This window comes from Podarcis liolepis (assembly GCF_965112155.1).
Source record: "Podarcis liolepis genome assembly, chromosome: 3".
Classification (NCBI taxonomy): Eukaryota; Metazoa; Chordata; class Lepidosauria; order Squamata; family Lacertidae; genus Podarcis; species Podarcis liolepis.
This window is the reverse complement of record NC_139557.1, coordinates 69,126,962-69,141,514: the sequence shown is the minus strand read 5'-3', so window position 1 is coordinate 69,141,514 and position 14,553 is coordinate 69,126,962. Positions and strand designations below refer to the sequence as shown.

Here is a 14,553-nt window from a genome sequence, read left to right as displayed (position 1 = left end):
CAAAGGAATGGAGAGGGTGAGAGTGCTGTGGTTCCACTTCTCAAGAGTTGGAGAAATAAGTCAGTGGTGGTAGTCCACAGTCAGAGTGTCCACTGTGTCATTGCTGACCCATCTTTAGTATTCTAAGGGTGGTGTGTGGATAAAATGGGGTGTTCCAAAGGTGTTTTGGGGGCAAGCTGGGGGAGACTTTGGATCAGCCAGATTCAAATCTGCATTGTTCCCCAGACATGCTCCTGGAATGGAAAGGGGGGCGGGAACCATGCCAGCTGGCATATGTTTTCCCTCCCCATTTGAATTCAACAAGGAAGGATTTTCTTTTCTTTTTTAAAAAGAAAAACCAGCAAGAAGAAAACTTCTGCCCCTCGGCTTTTGCCCTGGCCAGCATGAGATTGGTAGGTCCTGAACACAAAAATGGCTGATGAAGGTAATAAACAATTGATCAAGCTTATGAGATAACATCACAAGAGATCCACCCCTGAAAATGCTTACAGAAGCTATTTAGAGATATCAGATCAGGTCATAATCAAGCTACACTCAAAGACACAGACTCGGACTGATGGCAAGGTTGCCTCAGTTGATCTTCATTTTTAAAGGGGGGGGGGTGTGTGTGTGTCACAAAATAACATGCTTATAAAGTATTCCATGCTTAGACAAAAGTCAATGTTTGAATCACACTTGGATGGAAACAAGAAGACTACACATGGTGCCGCTATGATGTGCTCTCCATAGTCTGTATTTTTCCATAATTGATAAGCTTTACTAGGTCCAGCTGGAGCTCCCAAGTTAAATCTCAAGCACTGCTCCAATAAGCCACCCAACGCGGAGGCAATAAATAAAGCTACATTAGGAGATAGAGTTTTTGCCATCTGACTGTCCCATTTCCTCTGGTTCCATTTTAATTATTGCATGATTAGAATCAGTGCGGTTTTTCTAGAAAAAGAGGTGCCAGAACTCACAATGAACTCATCCCTTGTCCTCTTATAATGGCAATGGCACCCACCTGACCATTGCTATAACTGAGTTCCAGATGAAAAAAAAGGCTCTGATTAGAATCATTATTGTCAACACATTTTTATTACTGGGTAATACAGGGCTGGCACGCAGTGCCTACGAGAAAGCTTCAATGGTTTATAAAGAAGAAATTCTCACCTCCTGCAAGATAAAGATGGGCAACTTTCCTGTTCCAGGTAGAATTTTGCATGCTGCTTATGGATTTTTAAATAGTAAACAGCTTAGAAATGCTTCTAAATTAATGAATCAATATAATCAGTAGCTCAAGCCTCTGCTGTAAGCATATCACTTCCATTCCAGTAATGCTCTGAGATGATGTGATGATGATGATTTAAGATGCTGGGAGTAGATTCACAGGCTGTTCTGGGTTTGTTGCACAGGACTGGTTACCCCATTTTTTCATTGAGCTTACTGATCCTCCACCACAAGAAAGGATGCATGGGAGATAGGGTTATGCAACATTTTTAAAATCAGATTCCAACAATGTTAAACGCAAAACGGTTAGCCTTGAAATAAAGAAAAGAAAACAGTTTGGCAATCAGTTTAACTGAAACTATCTGTAGAAGTAAAAAAAAAAAAGGTGGTAATTTTAAATTGCTCCTTCTGCTTGCTGCCCAGGCCCTGCTAACCCAGTTATTCCTGTGTGATGGGAGAAGTTCATTGGTTAATATTACTAAGTGGGAGTAGAAGAGGAAGCAACAGGATTGAGGCAAATGTTTGCTCTAATTTTGCCATTTCTTCCACCTACACAGATGTTGTACAGGTCAATTAACAGCAGATACAATTAATCTGAAATTAAAGTACTGCTTGTTGATCCCCAGCTTGATTCATTTCCTGAATCAAGTTGTTATTAGAGTGGTGGAGATTGAAGCTGTTATTAGATTGGTCAGGAGCATCCCGGACCCTGATATTTCAGGGCTCAAACCATGGGAGATGCCATGGATGTGGGACCTAGCAATGCCACAGAGGATGGGCCCCACTGATGTCATTAAACGTGATGCATTAAGCACTGACCACAGTCATTCAGAGCATGTCATTCAAATAAGAAACACAAAGTTTCGGAAACAAGCAAATATGCCAGTGGTTGGAAATGAAGACAGAATCCTTAGCTAAAAGGGAGTGTTCCCAGGTCCAGCTAAAGTGAGGGGTATTTCCTTTTCATCTTCTCAGGATACCTGGGTAAGGTAGGTGCTCTCTCCTACCTGGAGACTCAAGCTGTTCCCCTACCACCTGGCAGGTGGCAGGCAAATCTGGAGGCTTCAGGTCTGGCAACTCTAGTTATGATGCTCTGGACTTTGGCCTTGAAGTATAGCTTTAAGTACACCACATATCTTCAACATTTTCAGACCCAGACACACTTTTAACCCAAACATGCATTTGGGGACCCATTTCGTAATCTTTTACCATATGTTTGCATGGTAGTAGTGCTCCTGTTGCAGCCCACCTTGGATCATGCCACAACCCACTAGTGTGATGTTTCTCAAACCTGGGTCCCCTGCTGTTGTTGGACTACAACTCCCATCATCCTTGACCACTGGTCCTGTTAGCTAGGGGTGATGGGGAGTCATAGTCCAACAATGGCAGTGAACCCTAATTTGAGAAGCACTGTACTAGTGGGTCCCAATCCATCAGTTGAAGACTAGTGAGCTACACCATAGTTTGCCCTCCATGAGTAATGACACTCATGCAAGCTCCAGCACAGGCCCCTCAAACTGAATGGGAAATTTTAAATGGCTTTGATGAGAGCTTTCAATAAATCACTAGATGTTGAACAATAATCATGGAGCAATTTGCTTTTGGCTTGCATTACAGTGGCAGCCTATTAGCAGGGACACTTCGTATTCATTGTGGATGTGATACAGGAGGTGGGGGCGAATCTAGCCTTGGTTAGATGAAATGATTTTTATGTTAGGTATATATGTGCACCCCTGAGCCAGGGCAGGAAATCATGAATAAAGGTGGACTAATTAGAAAGTTTAAATTAATCATTTTGTCAAAGGTTTTTGCTTAAGTAATGCATAAAAAGAAATAAAAGTGGGTGGAAAACATTACTCTAACTTCTTGGCAAGACAATTTACTATTGTATATTTAGTTCTGGACTATTTAGTCATGGTACATCTTGTTAGGCTAGTCTTACAGTAATCAAATTTCCTCTGCTGTCTCAGCAAAACTGATATTAATTCACATCCTGATGCAATTATATCACTGAGAAACCCATCTTACTAGATACATCTATTCTCTTTCTTCCTTTTCCTTCTGTACAACAGTTGTTTAAATTTGTATACCCTATGGCTATTAAACATATGAAAGAGAGTTCAGGCTCTCTACAGAAGCAAGGGGTCGGCTTTAAAACAAACATTGTATTTCACTTTGCAAAACATAACATTCTTGCACATGCAGAGTCGTATGTGTGAACAATTGGGGGATCCCCCATACATATACTAGCCCACAGCAAAGCATGATGTTACTGTGCTAGGCACACCGCTGTATGTCAAGCATCGTGTTTCATACACCCCAGTAGCTGGACCGACAGTATGCAAAGCACAGTGTGCGATCACTTCCACAGGAAATGTGAGTCCTGCTTTGCGGAGGGTGGGTTGGAGAGATGGAGAGGATCAAGAGGCAGATTAGAGAAATGGGCCAAAACTAACAAAAAGAATGTCAATAGGGACAAATAGGGACTAATGCAAGGTTTTACACTTAGGCAGGAAGAACCAGCTGCACAAATATAAGACGGGGGAAGGGGGACACCTGGCTTGCCAGTAGTACATCTAGGGGGGCTGGTAGACCACAAGCTTAACATGAGTCAACAGTGTGATGCAGCAGCAAAGAAAGTCAATGCTATTCTAGGCTGCATCAACAGAAGTATAGATCAAGGGAAGTAATAGTCCTGCTGGAACAAGTGCAGAGGAGGGCAACCAAGATGATCAAGGGTCTGGAAACCAAGCCTTATGAGGAACAGTTGAGGGAATTTGGTATGTTTAGCCTGCTAAAGTGGAGACAGAGGAGATAGGATAGGTATCTTAAAATATCTAAAGGGCTGCCACATGGACTTGTTTTCTCCTGCTCCGGAGGCTAGGACCCAAACCAATGGATTCCAGTTACAAGAAAAGAGGTTCCAACTAAACATCAGAAAGAACTTTCTGGTGTTAAAAGCTACGGAACAGTGGAACAGACTCCCTAGGGAGGTGGGGAACTTTCCTTCCTTGGAGGCTTATAAGCAGAGTTTGGATGGATATCTGTCATGGATGCTTTAGCTGAGATTCCTTGCAGGGGGCTACACTCAGTGACCCTCAGAGTCTCTTCCAACACTACAATTTTGTGATTCTATGATTAATACTTACTGTGTAGCTGTTAAAAGGCATCCTCTTTAGAAGAGGAGCTGGCACCCCTCAGCTTTTAAGCAATGTGTCAATAGGCTATAACTGTGGAAAGGGATACTGTAATTTAAGTTATTATTTCCTGGTCTCTCAGGATATCCTAATTCTCGTGCATACTCTACGCTCTTTTATTCTAACCAACCAACCAACCAACCACAGCTGGCCCCCTCCCATGGAAAATTGCTTTGAAGCAAGCTCTCTCCACCCACCCAGAATCATTATGCCTCATAGTAAATAGCTTTCGGCAGTAAAACAGAAGGCAGATGTTTTCTAATGTACAACACACACCCTTGCCAAGACCATGCGAGCAAGGTAAATAGAGGCCTTTTGAAAACAATGGCTGTGCATTTTGTGGATGGTAGCGAGAGCCCTAGTCATCAAAAGCAAACAATTTTCTGGCTGAGGGTGGATGCGACAGCTGTTGGAGCAAATGTTCCCGTTGCTTAAGGGTCTTCCACACATCCACAATAAGATCCTTTTTTTTAAGAGACCACCCAAACATACAAATAAAACAAAAAACAAAAAAACTTGGAAAGGATCCTGAATAAGCATAGGGACTCAGTGGATATTTTTAAATAATTGCATCATCATTGCTCTGATATTGCTGATCACGAGGGTGACAGTTGTCGTGAAGAAGAAGAGTTTGGATTTGATATCCCGCCTTTCACTCCCCTTCAGGAGTCTCAAAGCGGCTAACATTCTCCTTTCCCTTCCTCCCCCACAACAAACACTCTGTGAGGTGAGTGGGGCTGAGAGACTTCAAAGAAGTGTGACTGGCCCAAGGTCACCCAGCAGCTGCATGTGGAGGAGCGGAGACGCGAACCCAGGTTCCCAGATTACGAGACTACCGCTCTTAACCACTACACCACACTGACGGTCAGACAGAAAGGAAGCTTAATTTCCCCCTTTCAGGCTGAACTTCATTTGCGCAGACTATGAACAATCACAACTTGCATTCAGTGTCTGCTAGTCGATTCCATTTCAATATGACTTTCAGTCTGTAAAGTGGTTTGTTACAGCCCGATCCTAAAAACGCTTAGAAGGCAATAAAAGCAAGCAATGGGTTCAGTAGCACACAATGTAATTTCTGAATAAATGTGGTTGGGATGGTGCTGTTACTGTGTTGGTCCTCGTCACAAGAACTGGAGTCTGGTAGGCCACTATTCTTGCTATTTTCAGATGCTAGAGGTGTCCTGCTCAAGACAATACACACAATTGGTGGCAGGGGTGGGTGTTGGCTGCAGGTGTGTGGTATCAACACCTTTCTTTGCTGGGGTGTACTGGCTGTTTTACTGGTTATTCATATGGTCGGCAAATCTGAAATCAGATTATTATTATTATTATTATTATTATTATTATTATTACTACTACTACTACTACTACTACTACTACTATTGCTATGCCTTCAACCAGACTTTTCCTTTACCTGCAAGAAAAACAACACTTACCCACTGCACAGAATTACGCCATCAGCATTCCACTGCTTCCTATTAATTTCACCTTTGGGGAATAGTAAGAGGTGGAAATGTTCATACTAGGACTATTAAGTGCTTAGAAAAGCATGCAAAATCGCCTCTCGTGGCACTGCTTGAAAAAAGCTAAAAGAATACATGTTTAACTTGCATGAAAACTTTTCACCTTGCCAGGGAGGCTAAAGGTATTATTTCTACAAATGAATTAACATGTGAGCACACATGCCTAGGTAATATATACACATTCTAAGTACAAAGGAAGCCAGGTAAGTGTGCACTGGATAGCAGCCAAGGTTTCTGCAATCTCTTTGTTTTGTTATTGTCAAATCTAGTTGAATAAAAGAAAACTGGCACAAAGGGGCATATTCATCATAATAATACAAGAATCAAACTAATACAGGGTTCTGGAAGAAGATCAACAAACTTCCTGGCTTGTGCTATATCAGAATCTCATCTCATATGCACAGGGTGGTATTCAATTAAGTTTTACTCAGAGTAGAATCATTGAAATCAATGGACTAACCTGGGTCCATTAATTTTGATGGGCTACTCTGAGTAAAACTTAGCTGACCATCATCCACATTTTTTAAAGGAGTTCAAATGTATCTTCTCTTATTGCCGCCAAGGCCTCAAGATTACTAAACATCTGTATTTAGTTATAACAGGAACTATTTCAAACTTGACTTTTATTTATTAAATTATTCTTGCATCCAATGCTTTTTAAATTGCTTATTCTTTTTCTTTTTTGGAATGATTCCCCTTTGACATACATTCCTGGTAACAATTAAAAAAAACAAACCCCCCTACTTGACTGAATTTAGAGTTTGGTTGATGGATAAGGATTTGTTTTTCATTAACTGCACCAAATACAGCTTCAGGTCAAACTGGCTTGTTACAACAGTGGCAACAAAATAAAAATAGAATGGTAGCTGTAGAGTTCTTCCCCTGATAGGGCCACTAGGAAACTATTGCTCAATCAGGGGAAGGCCTATGGGTCAGTGGTAGAATATGTTCAGAAAATCATAGATTCAATTCTGGCTTCCCCACTTAGATACCCTCCCGATATTCTGGAGAATTGCTACCAATCAATAGAGACAAGCCTTCCTCAATCTGGTGCCTTCCACGTGTTTTGGTCTCCAGTCAACCTCAACCAATATGGCCAAGGGTCAGGGATGATGGGAGTCCAGTAACATCCAGAGAGAACCAAGTTGATGAATCTGCCTGGTGTAGTTGATACTGGGCTAGTTGTAAGGTTGTTGTAAGCCACTGAGGAGTTGTTGTTTAGTCGTTTAGTTATGTCTGACTCTTCATGACCCCATGGACCAGAGCACGCCAGGCACTCCTGTCTTCCACTGCCTCCCACAGCTTGGTCAAACTCATGTTCGTAGCTTCGAGAACACTGTCCAACCATCTCGTCCTCTGTCGTCCCCTTCTTCTTGTGCCCTTAATCTTTCCCAACATCAGGGTCTTTTCCAGGGAGTCTTCTCTTCTCATGAGGTGGCCAAAGCCACTGAGTACTTCGTTGTAAATAGATGATCCGGCTTGGAGAGACATCTGGATAAATGCACCATTCAAATCAGTATCATTGCCATGAACTGGTAGGTGTCATGAACTGACAGGATGACGGGGAGGAGGAAGAGGAACCTGGCAAGGGGTGTAGCAGGGTCTGGGACACACCGAGGCAAGCTGGGGATAGGGAAGGAGAGGTTGGTGTAGGATGTAATCACAGGGTGACAGAGGATGGCAAGGGGATGGAGGTCATTGCACAAAAACCAAAGCAGCAGGACCCCTCACCAGAACCAGAGTTGCCCCTGTACCCACAAACATGGCAGGCTCTGAGGCGGAGGGAGAAGTGGAAGGGACGCTCTAGGAGACTGAGGCACTCTGGGGCCCCAGTCCAGCTCACTAGCTTGCTTGCTAGCTCTGGGAGGAGGTGTGTGATTCCTCAGCTGAAGTAGGCTTGGAACAGGTGAGGGTCACATGCCTCATCAAGCCCAGATGCTGCAGTCAGCATGCAAAGTATAAAAGGGAAGCAGAGCTGAGGTGCTGTGTCTGCTCAACTTCCAAGCTGGTTGGAATGTGGCTTGGATGTTCCAGCACGCTCTTCAGGACTGCTGGTGTGGGGTTGACCTCCAGGTGCCCTGACCCTTGGATTGGCTGCAGAAGCTGGAACCTGGTCTGACTGGAACTTTGGACGTGTCCCTCCAGATGGTATGCTACCATCTGCTGTGGAATCGTGTACTCCAGTGGGTCTTGCTGAGGTTCAGGGCCCTGGGTGGTGGTGGTAGGGACAGCACCATAGCTGTCCAGCTGTGCTTTTTAACCTCATGAAGAAACCATAAGAAAAATTGGGTAATTTCTGTGTTAGTCCAAAGAGAGCTCATTTACTTCTAATCCAGAAAGAGGCTTACCTGCATCTTTCACTGTGTGGTTTTAAGGTAGAAAATTAAGATTGTCATTTGAGAGGGGACTTCGGGATAACAGACCATTAACTTCCCCCATTTAATACTGTTATTTTATTGCCAGTTCTGCTGTGAGGGTTATTATTTATGCTAATTTTTATTGGTGTGTCTTGTTTCATTGCTTAGCTGCCCTGTGGATCCTGGTAAATGAAAAGGTGAGGCACCAATCTTTTAAATACCTAAATAAATAACCTTCCTGGTCTGCTTCCACATGTAGATGTGACCACCTACACAGTTTAAATGAAATGTTGGACACGTGGAATGCTGCCCAGGTATGTTCTCCTTACACACCCAGAATCCCATGAAATAGGGCATGAGTAATGCAATAACTAGCAGTGATGTGAGCCACATTGTTGTTGATGTTTTGTGGAATTCCGTGATCTTGTAATCTTCTTTTTCCTGCCAGGTACTATGTTTTTGACAACAAAATTAATGTATAATGCCTGGGCGGTGCTTGTGACTTGAATGAGGACTGAGTAGCTTGATCTCTACATATGGCACTATGTGTGTGCATGCGCTTAGCTGCATATAGAGTCAGGTCATGGATCCATCTCTGTTTGCTTTGTATTTTCTATAGCCTCTCATCAGCCTCAGTCACCATGGCCAATGGCCAGGGATGATGGCAGTTGTAGTCAAGCAACAAGTGCCACTAAAATATTAACCAGTAATATCTCCCCTAAAAATGATAAAACAAGTGCTGAGTGACACCAAATGGATATTCTAGTCCATAAAATTCCCCACTAAAGCATGTGAGATTGGTATACTGCCCTTCATTAGTAGATCTCAGAATGGTTCACATTTTAGTGTTGGGAGTCAGATAGCTTTGACTATTAACACTCTTCCAACTCTACAATATGAACCACACTGAGATCTACAGATGGAGGGTGGTATACAAATTTAATAAATAATAATACAATTCTATTATTCTTCCTCCATGGTCTCCTCCTTTACCTGATGTGCTAGACTGGAGATCTGTTGATCAGTTAGCTGCCAACAGGTCTATGAAAGGAGTGGGTGGAACCTGTCTCGTGCCTGAGTGGGAGACCTAAACTTTAAATTTCAAAGGGCCTTGCCCAGGTTGTGATACTGGAGTCCTAAGATGGTTGTATTACCAGTTTTCAAGATTCTCAGTGAGGGAGCCTAAGTCATCTAATTATACTTTCCTAACATCCAGCCAATCCCAAGCAATACATATATTCAACCCACGTTAAAAAGAAGGTATTTTTGTGGGTAGCCTACCAGAAGAAAACTTGTGTGAATGTGGGGCTTAGGTTGACAGATGTGGGATTGAATTAGTCGGTTTCCAGTGGTTAGTGACACTCTTGGCTTGTTTTACTTTATTCTAGCGCAGTGCACAAACATATACCATAGCTCAACCTTAACAGGCATAGTATGAAATTGTTTAAAATATTATCGGTACCTCAGATCTGGCATACATTATTTCCTTTATTTTGAGTTACTGGGAGAAGACCTTTCTAAAACATTGTTTACAAAGCTTGCACACGTAGCAAGATTTTGCACAGTGTTTGTCCTTAGGATGCATCCAGTTTCTATTTACACAAATGTTTTCACGTGAACCTGAGTGTTTAAAGACTCACTTTGGTAACGGAGATGACAATATGATAATGCTCTTGGATCTCTCTATGTCATCAACTGGCATGTGCCAGTTAAACAATTATCTAATTTTATAATGAGATGCAAATTGACAACAGCCCCATTGTTCAGAATGTTCTGTGATGATATCATTGGGTTTGGTGATCCCTTTACATTATTTGTATGGTTCCTTCTGCCTCTTTGTGTTATCCTTGTGGGAGGCCGTAACTCAGTGGTAAAGCATCTTCAATCCCCAGTGGCTTCAGGTAGGGCTGGGAAAGACACCTGTGAGAAACTATCTTAATATTGTATTTTAACGTTGTTGACTCTGCCCTGGGACCTTATGGTGAAGAGCGAGGAAGAAAAATTTATTTATTTATTTATTTATACAAACAAACAAACAACAATATAATGGGCAGACATTGATCTTATGGTCTTCTGTTTCCTCCTATTTCAGTGGCATTTCTAGCTGGCTACTGTAATGTCATTAAGACTACAGATGGTTCATTCCTCTCCAACCTAATCACCCCCTGATATTTACTTTCTTTTCATAACATCAAGAGGCCAGGTAATGTGCATCATTTTGCCTAATTTCTTTGTCTCTCAAATTCAGGCAGGTAATGATTTGTTTGTTTGTTCTCCTCCCCAGCCCCACCCCAGCCCTGTTTTGTATATTATCGCCATTTATAAATCATGGCATGTTTTCTTTAACTTCTTTGATCTATTTGTTAAACTTCTTTGATCCATTTGTACATCAATGGACCTATTTGGATCCACTTGTGGTGGGTGGATTTTTGCCAGGTTCTTCCTTCCACCCCAATGCCAGCTCAGACCACGGAGACGTCCGTGCATCCTTTCCCACAAAGAAGAGGAGGCAATCCATTATCACTGCAACAGCTGTCCAGCAAACCCCAGCGAAAATCCTCATTAGGGATGCATCCGCACCAGAGGGTCCTGAAAAGAAATTCTTTCTTCTCAGCACAATAGCTCAACTATGTTGAGTCACTGTGGAGAAATCCAGCTGTTGCAAAGAATGCAAAGGATTTCGGGGGGAGGGTGTCCCACATAAATACAAAGCCCCAGCATACAAAAAATGTAAACCCTTCCTGCTGCCACACCTGCCACCTCTCCATTCTGTCGCTATCACATGTTCATGTTGTTTTGACTATGACACCCCTGGCCCATTCAAGCAAGCAGCAACATATGAAAGGTCACTAATGGAGCAGCACTGGATCTCTGAACTGCAGAGCATCTGCCTTGCATGTAGAAGCTTCCAGGTTCCACAGCCAGGTCAGGCTGGGAATGTCTACTGCCTGTCATTGTGGACACTGCTGAGCTAGATGGAGCAACCAGAAGGCAACCTCCTGTGTTCCTCATGTTACAGAGAATTATGCCTGGGTTTTTTAAATAATATATTTTTAATTGATTTACCACATTTTTAACATCCTCGCAGTATTCATTTTTCATCTCTACTTATTAGGTTCTTTTGAACCTTTGAACTTCCCTCCACCCTTCCCAGACCGTCCATGGGCTGGATTTAGAAGGTTATTGGGCCAGATCTGGCCCTGGGGCCTTAGTTTGCTGACCCATGCGTGAGTGTGTCAGCTGCAGTGTGTAGGTGTGTCGCACGAACGCTCCTGCTGGGGCTGCAAAGGTATAACCTCAGGTTTGCTACTAAAGCTGAATTACTGTGTCGCGAAATAATGCATGTCTAAAAAGTGTGCTGCCAACATGGAAAGTTTGGAAAGCTCTGGATTAGACAAATGGAGGAGGGTGCTCTCGAGGGCTACTAGCCTTGAGGGTGATGCTCTGCCATCGCAGATGGAGGCAGTAATGCTTCTGAATGCCAGTTGCTGGAAACCACAGGAGGGAAGAGGGAGAGGGCTCTTGTGCTCAAATCCTGCTTGTGAGTTTCCCACATGCATCTGATTGGCCACTGTGAGAACAGGATGCTGGACTAGATGGGCTATTGGCCTGATCCAGCAGGCTATTCTTATGTACATTTGTTCCCATACAGATCATTTTTATTTCTTGCATTGAGTATGAATCAAGCAAGGAAGCAGCTTTTGGTTGTTGGATTTTATGCTTTATTTTATTTTTGTATGTTAACCCATCGTTTTATTTTTTTATTGTGGGTAGGGGCCTTAAAAGCCGGAAGCAGCCTGGACCTCTCTAGATCTCTGAGAGGCTCTGTCTCCAGGTGAAAGGATGAGTTAACAGATGATGCAGAAAATGTTCTTAACTCTCTGGAAAACAACTGCTAATCAGACCAGATCATACTGTGCTGGAAGAGCCAATAGACTAACCTGGTATAAATCAGATTCCTGTATTAATGTTCTATACTCCCAGTCTGAATCCATTTAAGTAGAACAGTGACATTTTTCTAGGGGTAAATATTAAATTACCTAGGAGGGTTCATTTTCTCTCTTATGGACACATATCTATAGCCCATGGATTTTGAGGCACAATATTATTGTAATTCTCTATATGGGGTATAATCCTCAAAAGGACTATCCTAGTTAGCAGCTGGGTAGATTAAAAGTGCCATCAGAACCCCTCATTGATCTTTACTGGTTCCCACTCTGCACCAGCAGTTTCCACTGGGAATTCTCTTGTTTCAACTGAGATACTGGTGTGCCAGGATAAATGATGTTCTGAAATACAAGCTGCCCTCTATATCCTTTGATGAAGTAGGCACACACACCTAATGTTGCAAATCCATGCTTATATTATTTCCAGCTGCTTTTAAAACCCAACTGAGACTCCCAGACCATGATATTCGGATAAACATTGGATAAATGACTAGCCAGCAATGCTTCTGAATTTTTGTATCATATTAAACCTGTGAAAAATGAACCCTGTAAGATTTTATGTAATACATTCAGTCTCACCCTATAGCCTGGCATTCCTGCTTCCAAACCTGATCAGGAAGTCAGTCATGGATTTTTGTAGGGATTTTTTTTTCTTTTTGCAGAGAGTGAGTGTTTTTCACCTACCCCAAAAACAAAACTCTCATCGATATGATTTAACTTGACAGTAAAAATGGGACTGACCTGACCTATGGCACTGTGGTGGAATGGTCTAATGCTTTAATCCACTAAACCACCATGTCAGCTTAGCTATCTTTTTTTTCAAAAAGTGCTATGCACAGAGTTGTTCCCCCACCTAATTTCATGTGACAAGCCAGTAGATTTTAACCCTCTCTCAAGCCTCCCTCTCTTTGATGTGTTTGTGCTTATGTATGTCGCATGATTTAGTGAAATTATGTTGGAGTTGCATGTGATGTACTTAATGAATGAATACTGCACTCATACTTTTAGGTAACATCATATCATGTGTCAAACAAGAAACTTAACCATTCAAATGAAGTATTTTTAACTGACCTGTTTATATATATTGGGTTGCATCCAATTCTAGACTACTCAGAGTAAAACTCGTCTCTATTATGGATAGGCTGGCTGCATCTAAAATAATGATTGTACCTTGATTTTTGTTCCAGATGTTGCCAGTTTGGACAGCAATAGCTCATCTGAACAAACAGCAGAAAAACTTATGTTTATAATTCAATTGGACTGACCATGTATTAAAAAATCTTTATTATATCTCCACCCATTGTTTGGCAGTTGGGGCATTCTAAATGTAAGCGGCTGTTATGAAGCAAGCCAACTTAGCCACGTGGTGGTATAGCTGTTACCCAGAGATGAACATAAGAGAACCCAGTGGTCAACACCGGAGGATATAGAAACTGATGGTGTTCCTAAAGAGGTATTGGCATTAATGGAAAATAAGCTTCCATCACTGAGTTGGCTTGCTAACCCTGTTATTTAGGGAAAAAATGAGCAAATGTTTTAACCCCTGGAGGTCACCTATAATTCTGATACATCAGCATTCTTTATTTCAAAATATGTATGTAGTGAATGCAGCCTGATCCTTACATCAGAACTGTAGCAAAGCTGTATCAAACTCATGTTAAAAAGCTTGCATTTTTGGTAAGGTTCTTAAAAATCCTCACTTAGCAGCTTCAAATGAAACTAACTTTATGGCAGTTCCTATCTCTCTGATGTTCTCCATTAACAGACAATTGTCTGCCTGATTCTATTATGCTGAAAAATTGCCAGAGGTTTTCAGAAGCATTGTTTAGTCCCTGTTTGATCCATTATACTTGACTATTTAAAGAGACGAGGAAGGCATCCGAATCAATCACATGCCATGATCAATGTTAATTGACGTAGAACACCGAATAGCATTCAGACTTATTCTGCTTGCATCCAGGGACGTGGTAGAATATAATTAAACACCAAGCACAAGTTTTACACAGCAGAAAAGAAATTGGGCAGGTGGGGAAAAAACTACATAGACCCAAAACATCTGCGCGGTTAGAGGCCCTTATTTCAGGACAGAAGGCTCAAGTCTTACAAGGAGAACCATGATGATAGGACAGAATTCTCCTGTAAATGTGCCTGCAAATGCTGCAGTGTGGAGTGCCCCCAGTTTTCCATCCCCTCCCCAAACAGTCAAGACTTCAGGCATTCAGAGTGATGGTGGCAACACCCCATGCCTTAGAAACCAGGTTGCGCTGAATTACTGAGCACTCACAAGGCATATGCTTCAAGGTTGTGCTGAAATTCATATAAG

At 42.2% G+C, this 14,553-nt stretch overlaps 1 long non-coding RNA gene across 1 annotated transcript in view; it reads left to right on the top strand.

Annotated features, from left to right (window-relative positions):
- LOC310703918 overlaps nucleotides 1–13,491 on the top strand; it is a 43,414-nt gene extending 29,923 nt beyond the window's left edge. Inside the window, exons 2-3 of the long non-coding RNA XR_014524469.1 lie at nucleotides 8,452–8,480; nucleotides 13,418–13,491. This is a non-coding gene — a long non-coding RNA (uncharacterized lncRNA). The remainder of the gene's footprint in view (nucleotides 1–8,451; nucleotides 8,481–13,417) is intronic.
- Nucleotides 13,492–14,553: the final 1,062 nt, after the last annotated feature.